Source organism: Balaenoptera physalus, assembly GCF_965194825.1.
Source record: "Balaenoptera physalus genome assembly, chromosome: 18".
NCBI lineage: Eukaryota > Metazoa > Chordata > Mammalia > Artiodactyla > Balaenopteridae > Balaenoptera > Balaenoptera physalus.
The window spans coordinates 15507922-15524069 of NC_138899.1; positions in this window are offsets into that span (position 1 = coordinate 15507922).

Below are 16148 nucleotides of genomic sequence, written 5' to 3' on the forward strand. Positions count from 1 at the left end.
ACTCAACATAGAAACAGACTGGAGCTATGACACCAGAACAGGGAGCTGGGAATTGCCATCTCTCAGGAGGGTTCATCCACTGGCAAAGCGGAAGCTCAGAATTCCTCATGGAGCATCTTGGCGGGAAGAGACTTTCAAGGTCATCTAATTTAAGTACCAATCCCCTGCTTTTTTCCTTCTTTGAGAGTTGGTCATCCAGGCTCCTCTGGAGCCATCTCCTGGGACAAGGAGCTCACCAAGTCCTCAGGCAGCCTCGCCTGTAATTGGGCTTCCCGGCTAGAAAGCACTTCTCCATAAAGAGCTGAAATGTGTATCTCTAAACTTCCTTCTCAGACCGCACACAACAAATCAGATTCCCTTCTCCCAAAAGCCCTTCACATTTTTAAAGATGGCTTTCATGTTCCCCCTGAGTCTTTCTCCTCCAGTTTGAAACTTTTCTCTAATTTGAAACACATTGAACTGCAAGTTCCATTTTTGTGACAACAATTGAGATTCTTCATGCAATTTAAGATGTTTCTTCTCTTCCTCTCCTCCTTCCTTCCCTCCCTCCTTCTCTCCACTCCTTCTCCCCCCTCCCCACCACACCAGTGCTAACAGAGTAATAATCTGATTTAAAAGAGATAAATAAAAGGGGACTGATCAAATAATGGACACAGCTGTGGCAACTCGGTCACTTCCCCAGGTCAGAACTTGCACGGACCCAGTGTTCACCCACCCAGCTCTTTCTCTGAAGCCAGATATTACAAGCGAATGCATGTTTGCTGCCTCATCTGTGCCTACCTCACTGGGCTACTGAAGGATTAAAGGGAATAGTCCATAAAGTGGTCTGCTCACTGCCTGATATATATTAAGAATAAAATGTTAGTTGTTACAAGTAATCAGGGCAATATTAGATAGCTCTACCACTAACATAATACATACAGATTAGTAATAATTACTTTTTCCTCATATCATTATGAAATATAGCATGCTATGTACATTCTGGACATATTTGCAAGTCACTGAGGCTTGACTATGTAAGTTATGTGAAAAACATGTAAAAACATGACTAAAGAACAGTGTATGGGGCCTTGAAGTGCACATTTTTTCTTTTGCTAGTGATTTGAATTAGCAATTCCTTCAGTCACGAATGATGTGAAGGACAGAGACTAAAACCTGTAGACTCTTGACTCTGTTAAATTAGAAGAGACTAATTAAAACTGAGCTAATGTTTTCTAGGGGTTTAATTAAAAATAGTCAATATAGCAGAAATGCAAATTCCCCCTGTTGTTCAAAAACAAGGTGCCCTTGATATGGGATGGTACTTATGTATCATCCGAGAAGAGACTCTTTTATAGCTTAGACCAAAAGTCTCGTACGTTTTAAATTGTGGTGGGAGGCTAAAAGACCATTAGATCCAGTCGTAGAATGCCAGGTGGAGTTTTTAATTTTTAAACTTTTTATTTTGAAATAACTTTAGACTTGTAGGAAAGTTGCAAAAAACAGTAGAAAGCTTACCCTTATGTAACTAGCTTATAGAACCGTAGGAAAATGATCAAAATGAGGGATTGATATCATTGTAACATTGATACAACGATACTAACTAATCTAGAGAGCTTATTTGAATTTTACGAGTGTTCCCTCTAAAGTTGGATCCCATATGGCATTTAGTTGTCATGTGCCTTTAGTCTCTTGTGATCTGTGACAATCCTCAGTCTGTCTTTGTCTTTCATGACTTTGACATTTTTGAAGAATACTTATTTTCCAGATAAAGAAACCAAGACCCAGAGAGCACCATACAGTAAGGTAATAGTAAAACTCTCAATGTGTATCTGTCTGATTTTTTTTTCATAAATAGATAGAAGTTAGGCAAGAATTTTTGGCAAGAATACCATCTAAGTAATACTGTACCCTTCTTGGTGCATGATATCAGGAGGTACGTGATGTCGGTACGTTTTGTCTTATCATTGGTGAAGTTAAATTTGATCACTTGATTAAGGTGGTAGCTTATATGTATCTCAAGTTTTATTTTTGCCTCTACAACAAATAAATATCTTCTAGGAAGGATATTTTGAGATTATGTAAATACACTGTCTCTCATCATGCAGCAAAAGCTACTGTGGAATTTGTCTAATAGTTACTTTCTATTTGCATCATTCTTTCTACATTTATTAATCAAATTCTACAATCTCTCCCATGCTATTTATTTATTTGATTATTTATTTATATCTGTATGGACTCATCAATATTTATTTACTCTGTAAGTTATAATCCATTACTATCATAATTTATTTTCTTGCTTAACTTGTTCCAAGCTTGACCACTGGGGGCTCCTTTAATTTGGTTCGTGTCCTTTTGACATACCACATCATTTTTTGAGCACTTTCTCACTTTCTGGCATCACAAAATGTTTCAGGCTATGCTTTTGTTTTTTTCCACCTCAACCCTGGAATCAACTATTTTCCTAAGAACCCAACTTAAGTGCCTACCTGCAGTAAATCTTCTGAGCTCACCCTGAGAAGCAAACAGAAGCAGAATGGTGCTTTCCAAACAGTTTGAAGCATTGAAAATAGAGTGTAAAATTGGAACAGATGATTTTGGCTGACAATTACATTAGTCAGACACAAGTATCACACTCTATAAAAGTAGCAAAGATTGCACCATTTTACAGTAGCATCTTATTAATTCTGCATCTTGTAAATTGACTTTGGATTAGGATAGTCTAATGTTTATCTTTGCTTTCACTTTGATAAATGAGCTCATAAACAAAGACCACAACAAACAAGACAGAAAGAAAATATTTATGTGACTTATGCACAATCAACACCACTCATTTTACGGATGAAAGACAAATATGTAGTTTATCAATAACCCTAATCGTTATGAAAACCAGGGTCTCTGCTTGATAATTATGTGAACACTTTTATTGAATAAAAAGAAAAATGGATATGTACCTGTATTTGTTCCCTAGGGCTGCCATAACAAATGACCACAAACTGGGTGGCTTATAACAACAGAAATCCATTTTCTTACAGTTGTGGAGGCTGGAAGTCTGAAATCAAGGTGTAGGCAGACTGCACTCCTTCTAGAGGCCCTAGGGGAGAATCCCTCCTCATCTCTTTAGGCTTCCAGTGGCTCCAGCCTTGTCCTTCACAAACTCTTTCCTTCTGGACTAAGTGCATCAGCCACCTCCTGATGGTTTGTCTCAGGGCCTTTGTAACGCTGTTCCCTATGCTTGGAACACTCTTCCTCCCTCCCTCCCTCCCTCCCTCAGGTTTGGCGTTCTTGCTCTGAGTTCCTCCAGACCTGTACTTCCTCTGTCTCAATGTGCGCATGTGCCGTGGGCACAGGAGCCATGGCTCTTTTACTGTGTTACTGTGATGCCACACGTGGGTACCCAGGGCAGTGCCTGGCACACAGCAGGTGCTTAATAAACATATTTTTCAATGAATAAATCAATAAGGAAGGAAAGAAGTAAGGAAGGACAGGTGGAGAGTAGGAAGGCCAAGTTACTTTCTACATACTATGTGTACTAACTTAATTTTTCCAACAACCTGATCAGATAGGTCTTATGAACGGCATCTTCCTTTTATAAATGGTGAAAACAGAAGCTCAGAGAGATGAACGTACCCAACTGCTTTAAAACCTTTTTGGAACAATTACTTAGAAAGAAAGAAACTAAAAATAACTGTGCAAGAATGGCAGTGGTAGAAAAGTCTGGAAGGATAGCCCACCACATATTACTGGAGTTGTCGCTGAGTGGTGGGTTATGCTATTCCGTTTTGTTCTTCTTGTTTATCTGAGTGATTTTTAAGATAAAAAGATATTTAAAAAGTGAAGGCCAGCTGTATTTTGGGCTGGAGCACAGAGGGGTATAATCATCCCCTATGGAAAGGGTGAACGTCTGGAACACAGGATTGTCCAGGGTTGTAAGGGGAGGTTAGTTTAATATTCTCCATGTCTTGGAGTTGGGGGTTAGATCCCAGAGTCAGATGATTTCTAACTTCATTTTGTTTCCAGTATAAAATTGGAACGGTGTTTAGCCACTGATGATACACTTCGCTTATTTATCCAAGAAGAATCCGAGATGCTCTGTGTGTTTAAAGTTAGGCAGTCTAATTCTTGCTGCCAATTTTGCTTTGGAGTATCCTGAAGAGAATAGTATCTTCTCTCTTATATTGCCATCAACAGCTACTTGTTTTGTGCTTCAGAGGGAAAAATAATCCTCCCTCAGTCCTCTTACCGCTTCTGGAATGAGCATAAATAACTTTATGCTTTTAGTTTTCTTAATGCTAAATTTTATTGAGAAGGATAAAGGTACAGCTCCCAAAGCTTTTCTGTTTGGCTCTGATTTATTTATTTGTGTTTCTTCCACAATTTTAACTGTTGGATTGAAGAGAAAAATCAGCAAAGTCCCTCTTATTATGGTGGGTTAACCAGGGGGCTTAGTGCCTGGTGGGGTTCCCCACACATTTTATCAACATGCAGTCCTTGATAAACCAAACCTGGAGGTCTGACTCATCCAACATGATTCCCTTCCTGGGGGAAGAGGAGACTTGTGATTCTGTCTTGCTGTTGTCCTCCAACCTGTGTTTGCTTCCTGAGGACAGCAGCTCTTATTTAGACTACAGAATGTAGCCTTGTTCTGACAATTTTTTTTAAACATCTTTATTGGAGTATAATTTATTTACAATGGTGTGTTAGTTTCTGCTGTACAACAAAGTGAATCAGCTATACACATACATATATCTCCATATCCCCTCCCTCTTGCGTCTCCCTCCCACCCTCCCTATCCCACCCCTCTAGGTGGTCACAAAGCACCGAGCTGATCTCCATGTGCTATGCGGCTGCTTCCCACTAGCCATCAGTTTTACATTTGGTAGTGTATATATGTCCATGGCACTCTCTCACTTCGTCCCAACTTAACCTTCCCCCTCCCCGTGTCCTCAAGTCCATTCTATACGTCTGCGTCTTTATTCCTGTCCTGCCCCTGGGTTCTTCAGAACCATTTTTTTTTTTAGATTCCATATATATGTGTTAGCATATGGTATTTCTTCTTCTCTTTCTGACTTACTTCACTCTGTATGCCAGACTCTAGGTCCATCCACCTCACTACAAATAACTCAATTTTGTTTCTTTTTATGGCTGAGTAATATTCCATTGTATATATGTGCCACATCTTCTTTATCCATTCATCTGTCGATGGACACTTAGGTTGCTTCCATGTCCTGGCTATTGTAAATAGTGCTGCAATGAACATTGTGGTACATGACCCTTTTTGAATTATGGTTTTCTCAGGGTATATGGCCAGTAGTGGGATTGCTGGGTTGTATGGTAATTCTATTTTTAGTTTTTTAAGGAACTTCCATACTGTTCTCCATAGTGGCTGTATCAATTTACATTCCCGCTAACAGTGCAAGAGGGTTCCCTTTTCTCCACACCCTCTCCAGCATTTATTGTTTGTAGATTTTTTGATGATGGTCATTCTGACCAGTGTGAGGTGATACCTCACTGTGGTTTTGATTTGCATTTCTCTAATGATTAATGATGTTGAGCATCCTTTCATGTGTTTGTTGGCAATCTGTTATCTTCTTTGGAGAAATGTCTGTTTAGGTGTTCTGCCCATTTTTGGATTGGGTTGTTTGTTTTTTTGATATTGAGCTGCATGAGCTGCTTGTATATTTTGGAGATTAATCCTTTGTCAGTTGCTTCATTTGCAAATATATCTCCCATTCTGAGGGTTGTCTTTTCATCTTGTTTATGGTTTCCTTTGCTGTGCAAAAGCTTTGAAGTTTCATTAGGTCCCATTTGTTTATTTTTGTTTTTATTTCCATTTCTCTAGGAGGTGGGTCAAAAAGGATCTTGCTGTGATTTATGTCATACAGTGTTCTGCCTATGTTTTCCTCTAAGAGTTTGATAGTGTCTGGCCTTACCTTTAGGTATTTAATCCATTTTGAGTTTATTTTTGTGTATGGTGTTAGGGAGTGTTGTAATTTCATTCTTTTACATGTAGCTGTCCAGTTTTCCCAGCACCACTTATTGAAGAGGCTGTCTTTTCTCCATTGTATATTCTTGCCTCCTTTATCAAAGATAAGGTGACCATATGTGTGTGGGTTTATCTCTGGGCTTTCTATCCTGTTCCATTGATCTATATTTCTGTTTTTGTGCCAGTACCATACTGTCTTGATTACAGTAGCGTTGTAATATAGTCTGAAGTCAGGGAGCCTCATTCCTCCAGCTCCGTTTTTCCTTCTCAAGAGTGCTTTGGCTATTCGGGGTCTTTTGTGTTTCCATACAAATTGTTGCATGTTTTGTTCTAGTTCTGTGAAAAATGCCATTGGTAGCTTGATAGGGATTGCATTGAATCTGTAGATTGCTTTGGGTAGTAACACTGGGTAATCAACATTTTCACCATGTTGATTCTTCCAATCCAAGAACATGATATATCTCTCCGTCTGTTTGCATCATCTTTAATTTCTTTCATCAGTGGTTCTGACAATTTTTGAATCTTCCCCAGTGGAGAGAGAGGGAGATGGGAAGAAAGAGATGGGGAGGGGAGAGAGAGAGAGAGAGAGAGACTGAGAGACCGAAATTTAAAGGAATTGGTTTACGTGATCATGGAGGCTGACAAGTGTAAAATCTGCAGGGTGGGCCAGCAGGCTGGAGACCCAGGGAAGAGGTGATGTTGAAGTTCAAGTCCGAAGGCCATCTGCTGGCAGAATTCCTTCTTGCACCACCTTCGGTGGTTTTTGGAGCCTGTCTGGCTGCCCCAGGGCCCTCGGTATCATGGTGATCTGGGGTTGTTGGGAAACCATCCTGAGATAGTTTGGCTGATATACAACCAGTCATTCTCCTGAAGTGGTGAACTTTGGAAATCTCTGAGCAATTGTAGGGAGCAATAGGTTCTATTTTGATCATCGAAAGCCAACCTGATTTCACACAACGTTGTAATGTTAGTGCTTTAGCAGGTAAAAGGGATGCTCAGCGTATCAAAACATAACACACAAAATATTTTTTCTCCTTCACATCTATGCCTTAGCACATCCAAATTCTGTATTTTACCACCAGTCCATACTTGAAGAAGATCAACAAGGTCTGTTCCTGCCATTGTAAGATCTCTGAGATGGGTGGAAATGGTGACGACACGCCAGAATCCGTTCCAAAGACAACTCGTATAGAATACGTCTCTTAAGTTCCAAGGTGATTCATCTGGGTTGCGCTTTATAGGGTTCAGAAGATCAGAAGATAGGGTTGGGTAACAGCAACATGTCATTGAAGATAAGTGAATGTTGACGACAGAGTGAATGGGGGGATGAGAAAGGCAGATAAGAGTCCGTTGGCAATGCTCCGAGGCATGCAGTATATTGTTCCTTTCTGAGAAGTGCCTGCCATCTGGCTTCTTTTATACAACAGACTTACCATGCAGTGTCACTACGCCTTACAGAGTAATCTTTGCATGAATTCTGAGTAGGTGCCATAGTAAATTATGTATAACCAGATTTAAAAGAAATTCCTCATAATTGAAATATGGAATCATGTTAAACCTCTTATTACTCCAAAAAGGCTTATATAGTTAAACCACATTTCTCTCTCCTTTGAGATACTGTCCTATCCTCTATCCTCTACAATTGTGGAGTGATTAATATAGTTAGAGAATGGGTAACCGTGAACATTTAAGAGAAGTATTATAATATTAGTGTTGCGACATATTCGATGAAGGTCTCATGTTATATTCTTATTTTCTCTTCGAATTTTTGCAACTTGCATTTTGACACACAGTCCCCAATCCATTTAAATTTAAACTCTAATGACATGTGTAATACATTTTTTCCTGCAAGTTTTGGCCTTAAAGATGAATTTATTTCTTGGGCACTCGCATGCTATGCTTTTGGGAGTGGAGATGCTGCAGTCTTTCTGGAAGGCAGTTTGGGAACGTGGAACAAAAGCATTAAAATAAACGTGTACTTTGACACAACAGTCCTAGGAATTTAATCCATGGAAATGATCAGAGATGAGTACAAAGATTAAGCAACAAGGATGTTTGTTGCAGAATTCTTAATACAGGTGAAAAACTGTAAACAACTCTAGATGTCCAAAAATAGGGAAATCGATTACACCAATTATGATAACATCATAATTATTTATGGTGCAATGAGTTATTATGTACCTTTAAAAATCATGAGAAAAATTTGAATAATATATTGCTAAATGGAAAAATTATAATATAGAATGTGATATCACAATTTTGTTTAAATTTACGTGTATGTACCGAAAACAGATTGAAAATATAAATGTCAAATAGTAAGCCATGGCCATCTCTGAGTAAACAACTTATCAATGAATGACTTTCTTCTTTGGTCTCTTTAATAGTTTATAAACTTTCTATAATGAAGTGGATCATTCCTTCATAGAGGATAAATGCTAGGATAATGCTAGGGAAGACCCCCAAGAAGCCAGACAGCCAAGGGTTATACAAGATTTCACACATAGTTGCTCTACTTTTGCTGCACAGGGTAGAGTACATGAGTGATGGCGGAAGGAACCAAAGATCAATGAATAGTATCAATTAGGCATTCTGGAATAGGACCCAGCCTAGGAACTCTCCAAAGACAAAGAGGAAGAACTAGTCTCAGGGAACCCCCAGTGAAATGAGTGAGCCGAACTGCACCTAAAAGAGACTTACAGAACCCAAACAAAAGGATACAGATTGAGGAAGAAGTGACAAAGGAATAAGAAGAGATCTCTAAGGAAATATTTCCTGGGGCCTGCCAGGAGCCAGGATCCTGAGAGGCCATCCACCCCCAGAAGGCAGGTGTCACCAACCGTGAGACCTAGGGGGGCCAGGTGGGCAGTGTATGTGGGGCAAGAAGAACTGGCTGGGAGAGTCTGGGGTATTGGGGGTGGGGTTTAATGCAGGGTTGCTAGAGCTTCTAGTCTTTCAGAGTAAGCTTGAACTTCTAAGTGGAATCTCCTAATTTTATCAATGCTGGCACATTAAAATTTAAAAAAAAAATAATAGGCTTTATATTTTTAGGGCAGTTGTAGGTTTATAGAAAAGTTGAGCAGAAAGTAGAGTTCCCATATACCCTCTTACCCCTGCCCCCCAGTTTCCCTTATTATTAACATCTTGCATTAGTGTAGTATATTTATTACAATTGATGAGCCAATATTGATACATTATTATTAACTAAAGCCCACAGTTTACATTATGGTTCACTCTTGGTGTTATACATTCTATGGGTGTTGACAAATGTGTAATAATGTGTCTCCACCATTACAGTGTCGTACAGAATAGTTTCACTGACCTAAAAATACTTTGTGCTCAACCTATTCATTCCTCCTTCTCTCTCCCTGAACCCTGATCTTTTTACTGTCTCCACAGTTTTGCCTTTTCCAGAATGTCATGTAGTTGTAATCATATAGGATGTCGCCTTTCCAATTGGTTTTGTTCACTTAGCTGTATGCATTGAGGTCCCTACATGTCTTTTCATGGCTTGATAGATTATTTGTTTTTATTGATGAATAGTATTCCATTTTACGTATGTACTACAGTTTGCTTATCCATATACCTATTGAAGGGCATCTTGGTTGCTTCTAGTACCTTTTTTTTTAAGACAGCTTTATGGAGGTGTAATTGACATATAATAACCTGCACATATTTCAAGTCGAAAATTTGATGAGTTTTCACACACCTATATACCAGTGAAACCACTGCCAAAATCAAGATAATGAATGTGTCTATCACCCCCAAAGGTTTCCTTATGCCCCCTTTGTAATCCCTTCCTCATACCCCTACCTGCCACCCTGTCTCCAGGCAAACACTCATCTTTCTGTTACTTGAGATTAGTTTGCATTTTCTAAACTTTATATAAATGAAATCATGCAGTGTAAACGCTTTTTGTCTTGCTTCTTTCACTCAGCACAAGTGGGGGCAGGTATTTCCCCTGGATTCTGTAGAAGTCTAAATTTCAAGAAGCTGGCATGTCTCCTGAGGATGGTAACTAAGAAGATGCAGCCAGAGATTTGCCCTCGTGTCAAATGTCCCCTCATGCGCTATCTCCTTATACACTATATTAGTTATGAAAATAGCCCAAACTGTTCTTTCCTTCAGAGTCATGTTGCAAAAGAGTCTCCACTCTCGTTAGTCCACACACGCAGCATTTTCACAATCTGATGCAATGAGCCGTCCAAGCGCAACGCCCTGCCCTCCCCCCATACTGCCACTCCCTGTGACTGCTGTGTTTTGATAGGACTGACGTGGTTTTGATGGAGTGAAGCTTTCAGCCTTCCTTCGCTCTCTGTTTTAACAACTGCGAATTATGGAGAAGCGTTTTTGACATATAATTACATGGAGGATAAAAGTAGATTATAAAAATGTGTATTCTATAATACAGTTTGAGTAAAAAAAGACTATTGAAGGAATGACTCATTACATTCCTCTGGAATGATAAACAGCAAAAGAGTAATCAGAATTACTTCTGGATGGTAAGATTATGAGTGATTTAAATTTTCTTCTCCGTACTTTTCCATGTTTTTCAAATTTTCTGAAATGAATGTGTGTATTGTTATCAGAAATAGTGTGAAAAATATTTATATTAAACCCCAAATTTGGGCTTTTGATTTGCAAGAAATTACCAAGTTATTTGGAGTAAGTTCCCACGCCCAACTAACTTGAACCCTAATGTTAGGGGAACCACTGACTGAAACTGCCCACCTTGGCCAGGCACCACAGTAACCATTTGTATGAGTTACTTTATGACAGAAGATCCTGGCAAGGAACACAGAACTAACAAGCCACCACCAACCGGAAGAATTCGGGAAAGGTCAAAAGGAGACGCCAGTCCGTACGTCCTACCAACCTCCCAGGATCCTTCTCGCGGGAATCCATCTTGGCTGAGCGATGCGTGCGCCACCAGGAAGGACCCTGAGTCAGAATGATTGGCCAGAGACAACCCGGAAACTAACCCCATCACCATAAAACTTGAGACTTCGAGCCACGTGGCAGAGAAGTTCTCCTGGATTCCCTTACCCTCCTGCTCTCCACCCGGGTGCCCCTTCCCAATAAAGTCTCTTGCTTTGTCAGCACATGTGTCTCCTGGGACAATTCATTTCCAAGTGTTAGACAAGAGCCCACTCTCAGGCCCTGGAACGGGTCTCCCTTCCTGCAACACTAAGGTAGCAATAGTCACTGTTTATCATTCATTCACTTATTCCTCCAGCAGACATTTATTACTCAGTTACTACGTGTTAGACTCTGTGTTAGGTATTGGATACAAAGATGAACACAATAGTAATCCCCTTCCCTTGGAAAGATCCCTCTTCAGCTGATTAGTTATTCAGGTCAGTGTACTGATTTGAAGAGGTCGGTCAAGTTGGGGGTTGGGAGGCGGGTGGTGGTTAAGAATTCAACTAGGAAGTTGGTTTTGAAAGAGAAGGAGAAGTGTATTGCTTTTGGTACTCAAGACTGTGGAATCCATTCCAATGACAAATGTCATTCAGCATGATTGTATTAGCGCCTCCATCAGTGAACTGGGAGGGTCATTAAATACTTGAATGTAGTAGCAACTGCGGTTCTGCCAATGTGTTTTCTGACTCCATTATTCTAGAGATTTTTTAAAGTTAACTTCTTACTTTACAATAATTGTAGACTCACATGCAGTCGTAAGAAATAGTACAGAGAGATTCCATGTGCCCTTTACCCAATTTCCCTCAATGGTAACATCTTGCAAAACTATATTATAATATCACACATTCTCAGGATTTTAATACCTAGGAAAATGAAGAAGAAACCGGTCTGGCTCCTCACCAAACTTCATATATAGCTGGTACCTCTGCCATTCTTGGCAGGATTCTGCAACATTGGCTTTTTCTCTTACACTTTAGTAAAGGCCTCCCTGAAGACAGATTTTTTTCTTTATATCTTAAAATATTCAAGTATTTCCTTAAAGGGTTACATTCAAGTATTTCCTAAAATTAGATTATTTTCTTGAATGAAGTTAGTATATAAATGTGAAGGAACAGCTTTTAGTCATCAGGTTATGGGGACCCTGTGAACAGAAAACTTAACCTATGAACAGTAAGGATGTTTGTAGCCATGGGAGGAAGACTGATGGAAAGATTGTTCCCAAAGGAGACTATTGAGCAGTGCACAGTCTCAAAGGGGCCTTCACAGGGGCATCTGGAAGTGAATGTAATCTCCAGCCACAGTGCCATATACAAGGAAGCTTCTATTGCTTCTACAAGAAGAGGAGCAGCCGTGTTCAGAGATCCGAAAGACTTAAGTTCAAGGGAAAAATCTGAGAGGGGAAGAGGTGGAAAGTTTTCCCAGGAGGAGCCCAACCCACCTCCCAACTCAGAAGGAAACAAAGGAGCTCCCTGGACCTTTCCATAGAGATGGAGGGGCCAGTAAGTCAGGAGACCATCTGGATGTTCAGCTGACGAGTTTATCCTTTAAGGCACAGTACTTCCCTGTTCTCATTCATAAATTCATTTAATAAATATGACTGAGCACTTTTTATCTGTCTGTCCCTAACTGTTGAGTTGGCAGAAAGATGAGAATTGAGTGACTTCTTTGGGTTTTTTTTTTGAGGGTGTTGCATTTGTAAAAAAAATATTTATTTATTTATTTTGGCTGCTCCGGGTCTTAGTTGTGGCACGCGGAATCTTCATTGATGCATGAAGGATCTTTTAGTTGTGGCATGCGGGATCTTTTTAGTTGTGGCATGTGGACTCTTAGTTGCGGCACGCATGTGGGATCTAATTCCCCGACCAGGGATCAAACCCGGGCCCCCTGCATTGGGAGTGCGGAGTCTTACGCACTGATCGCCAGGGAAGTCCCAAGAGTGACTGTTAAATAAAAGATACTTGAGACAAAGATGAGGGGGAAAAAAGTGTCCATATCAGGAAAGAGATATCTTATATTTTACTCATCCTGGTTGCCTAGTGTCAGGAAAGAGCACTGTACTATGAGTCAGGAGACTGAGGCTCTGTCACTAACTAGCTCTGTGATCTTGGGTAAGTTATTTTTGACTCTGTGTGGGCATTGGTTTTCTCAGATGATTGGTCCAAACAATTTTTAAACTTCTAATCAGCTGAATAATTTATGAGATAGTATGGCTCAAAGAGATCATGTATAGGACTAACTGTAGAATAATAGGAGTGGTACTGCCCGACAAATGCTAACCTTTAAAGAAGTAGGCTGCCAACACCCAGTTTGGAATTTCCGATGAGATTAAGCAGAATTCTTCTCGTCACTAGAAAGCAGCTAAGCAGCTAAAGCTTATGATGGTGTCTCCCCAACATCTCTTCAGTGTCTCTCTCCCACCCACGTGACCCACACCAACCCTCCTTCAAAAGCCAAAAGGTGAATGGTTGAGGGTGACCTGGTTGTGAAAAGAGATTGAGTTTATGAGTTTTGATGTCCAGTTTCACCATTTACCATCTGCTATGAGCTGAACTGTGTTCCCTCTGTGTTTCCCCACCAAATTTATGTATTGAAGTCCTAACCCCAGTACCTTAGAATGTGACCCTATTTGGAAATGGGATTGTTGCAGATCTAATCAGATGTAAGATGAGGTCATGCTGGATTAGGGGGGACCTCTGGACTTGTGTGCACTTAGGGTGGACTTGTGTCCTTATAAAATGGGAAATTTGGACACAGAGGCACACACACAGGGAGAACACCATGTGAAAACTGGAGTTAGGCTGCCACAAGCCAAGGAACTACCAGAAGCTGGGATACAGTCTGCAAAACATCCTTCCCTCTTGCTTTCAGAGGGAGCATGGCCCTGCCGACACCCTGATCTCGGACTTCAAGTCTCCAGAACTGTGAGATAATACATTTCTACCATTCAGTTTGTGGTACTTTGTGTTTAAAGTAACCAAACAAGGAGGCCATTGGTCTGAGGTGGCTCTAATGTTTTGGTCGTCTACATAAGCAAATCAGAACCTAAGCCAGAGTGAATTCCTGTAAAAGCCTCAAGGTTAAGAACAACCCAATCACAAACAGCCAACTAGGCTTTCCCCCAAAAATGCAACCACTTAAGCTATAGCCAATCAAATAATTTCCTTGCTTTGCTGCTGCATCTCTGTAAAAACCTTGCCCCTAACTCCTGCTGGTGAAGCACTCCTAACAACTTCCGGTTTGGGGCTACCCAATTCAAATCACTGTTTGCTCAAAAAAACCCTTAAAAAATTTAATATGCTTTAGCTTATCTTTTAACAGTTCCTTACGACAATGATAGCAAGCTAATATACCATCTGTGTGATCTTGGGCAACTCAGACAAATTCTGTGAGGTCAAATTTCTTCAGTGGAAATTGAAGACATAGAGGGAGGTTTATTTTTTTTTAATGTAGATATTTTTTTAAAGTGTATTTTACTCCTTAATGCTTCACCCTCTGTAGTTCCCTGTCCCCATGTGCACCATGACTTTGCTTCTTCACTTACAGCTTTTTATTTCCTTGAGTCTTCAGTGAGGAAAAACATGTTTCCACCAAGAAGACTTCTCCACCCCTCCATCATTTCTGAGTTCTGACTTGGGCTTCGAATCATCCTGCTCAAGATGAAATCCATTTCTGTGGCATAAATAGACAGTTGGTGTTCATAAATTTCAATTGATTTTTATGACTATAAAATATTATGTCATTATAAGCACCTCTTATAATTGAAGTAAACCAAAATCTCCAATAAGTTATCTTGTTTTGCACACTTTTCAGTCTGTTCTTCTTATATTAGAACACTTTTTAGAAAAGAAGAATTCATAACAGCAAAATTTAAATTTAGTAGGTTGCTGTCTGCCTTGATTTGTAAGAATGTATTTCTTTTTTGTAGCTTATAAAATGAGCTGGAAGTTTAGAGTTATTCTTTTGGGCTACGTATATTTGTGTGTTCGTATGTGTGTGTGTGTGCACTTGGCCTATTAAAAGTAACTGAATTAGTTTAGATGAGATTAAATAAGAAGGAATCTTTTCCAAAGACGGCGTCAGGCACCATGGTTAGATGCTTTTGGACAGCAGTGATAAAATAATGAGCTTGGTATAAAGTATCAGATTCAGGTCAAGTATTTTTTGAAGATTTATTATTTTATTTTATTTTTCTTATTTTTAATGATAGAATTCATCTTTGTCAGCTCTTGAAATTAATGAGTTGCCTCAAATCTGGTTTCCCCGGTCTCTGCGGCTTATTTAAGCTTTGTCCACACATATATTTGTTATAATTAATTGATGGAGATTCCTAAGTTCTAAGGCTAAGAGAATAGCGTACCTGTAAACATAGCACATCATCATTTAATTAATTCAGCAGCATCTAGGAAAGAACAGTTCTCTTCATTTCTGGGTAGTAATATTGCGTAATAGATAAGAATATTTTCCATGTGATGAAATTAGAAGTATTGATTTAGTTTCCAGAGGAAACATATTATGAAAAGGACTTCTAATTAGATTTTTGGATTAGATGTGTGTATGTGTGTAAGTGTGAATGTGATTTATAGATGAGGAAACTGAGGCTGAGAGAAGATAACTACTTTGTCCAAGGCCATTGAATTCGTAAGTAGCAGGACCAAGACCAAGAACACAAATCTGTGATGTGCCAAAGCCATATTGTTTTTACTACTTACAGGAAGTTCCTTTATATAGTGTCATCCTCACAAGTACCCATCATTCTAAATTTTTTAACTTACATTTTTAAATTTATGATTAAAAAGTAAGTACTACATGTGAGTGGTTCAATATTCAAAATGTACAAAAATATAGAATGAAAATGAATCTCCTTTTCTCTCTGGTTCCCCAGCTCTTTAGGTCCCCTTCCCAGAGAAAGCCACTCCACCAGTTTCTTGTGTATATTCTATACATTTACACACACACACATACACGTACACTCCCTCACTGTGTTAGCATAGTGAATTCACAGTTATGTATCTTATGATTTTCTCTTGACATTATACTTTGGTGATCCTTGCAGATCCCAAACTGTCTTAATTGTACATTTATAAACTATGGTGGATCTGTTAGTACTAAAATTGTGTAAAAAATTTACATTTTCAGGCCATACAACCTCTTACAAATGTATAGGTGGTATTTGCTGGGTTTGATCAGAAGTGGGCAGAAAGGGGAGTGAATCTCTCCCTTCCACAGATCTGTATTTTGAAGGGGGAGTAGCTATATTACTTAC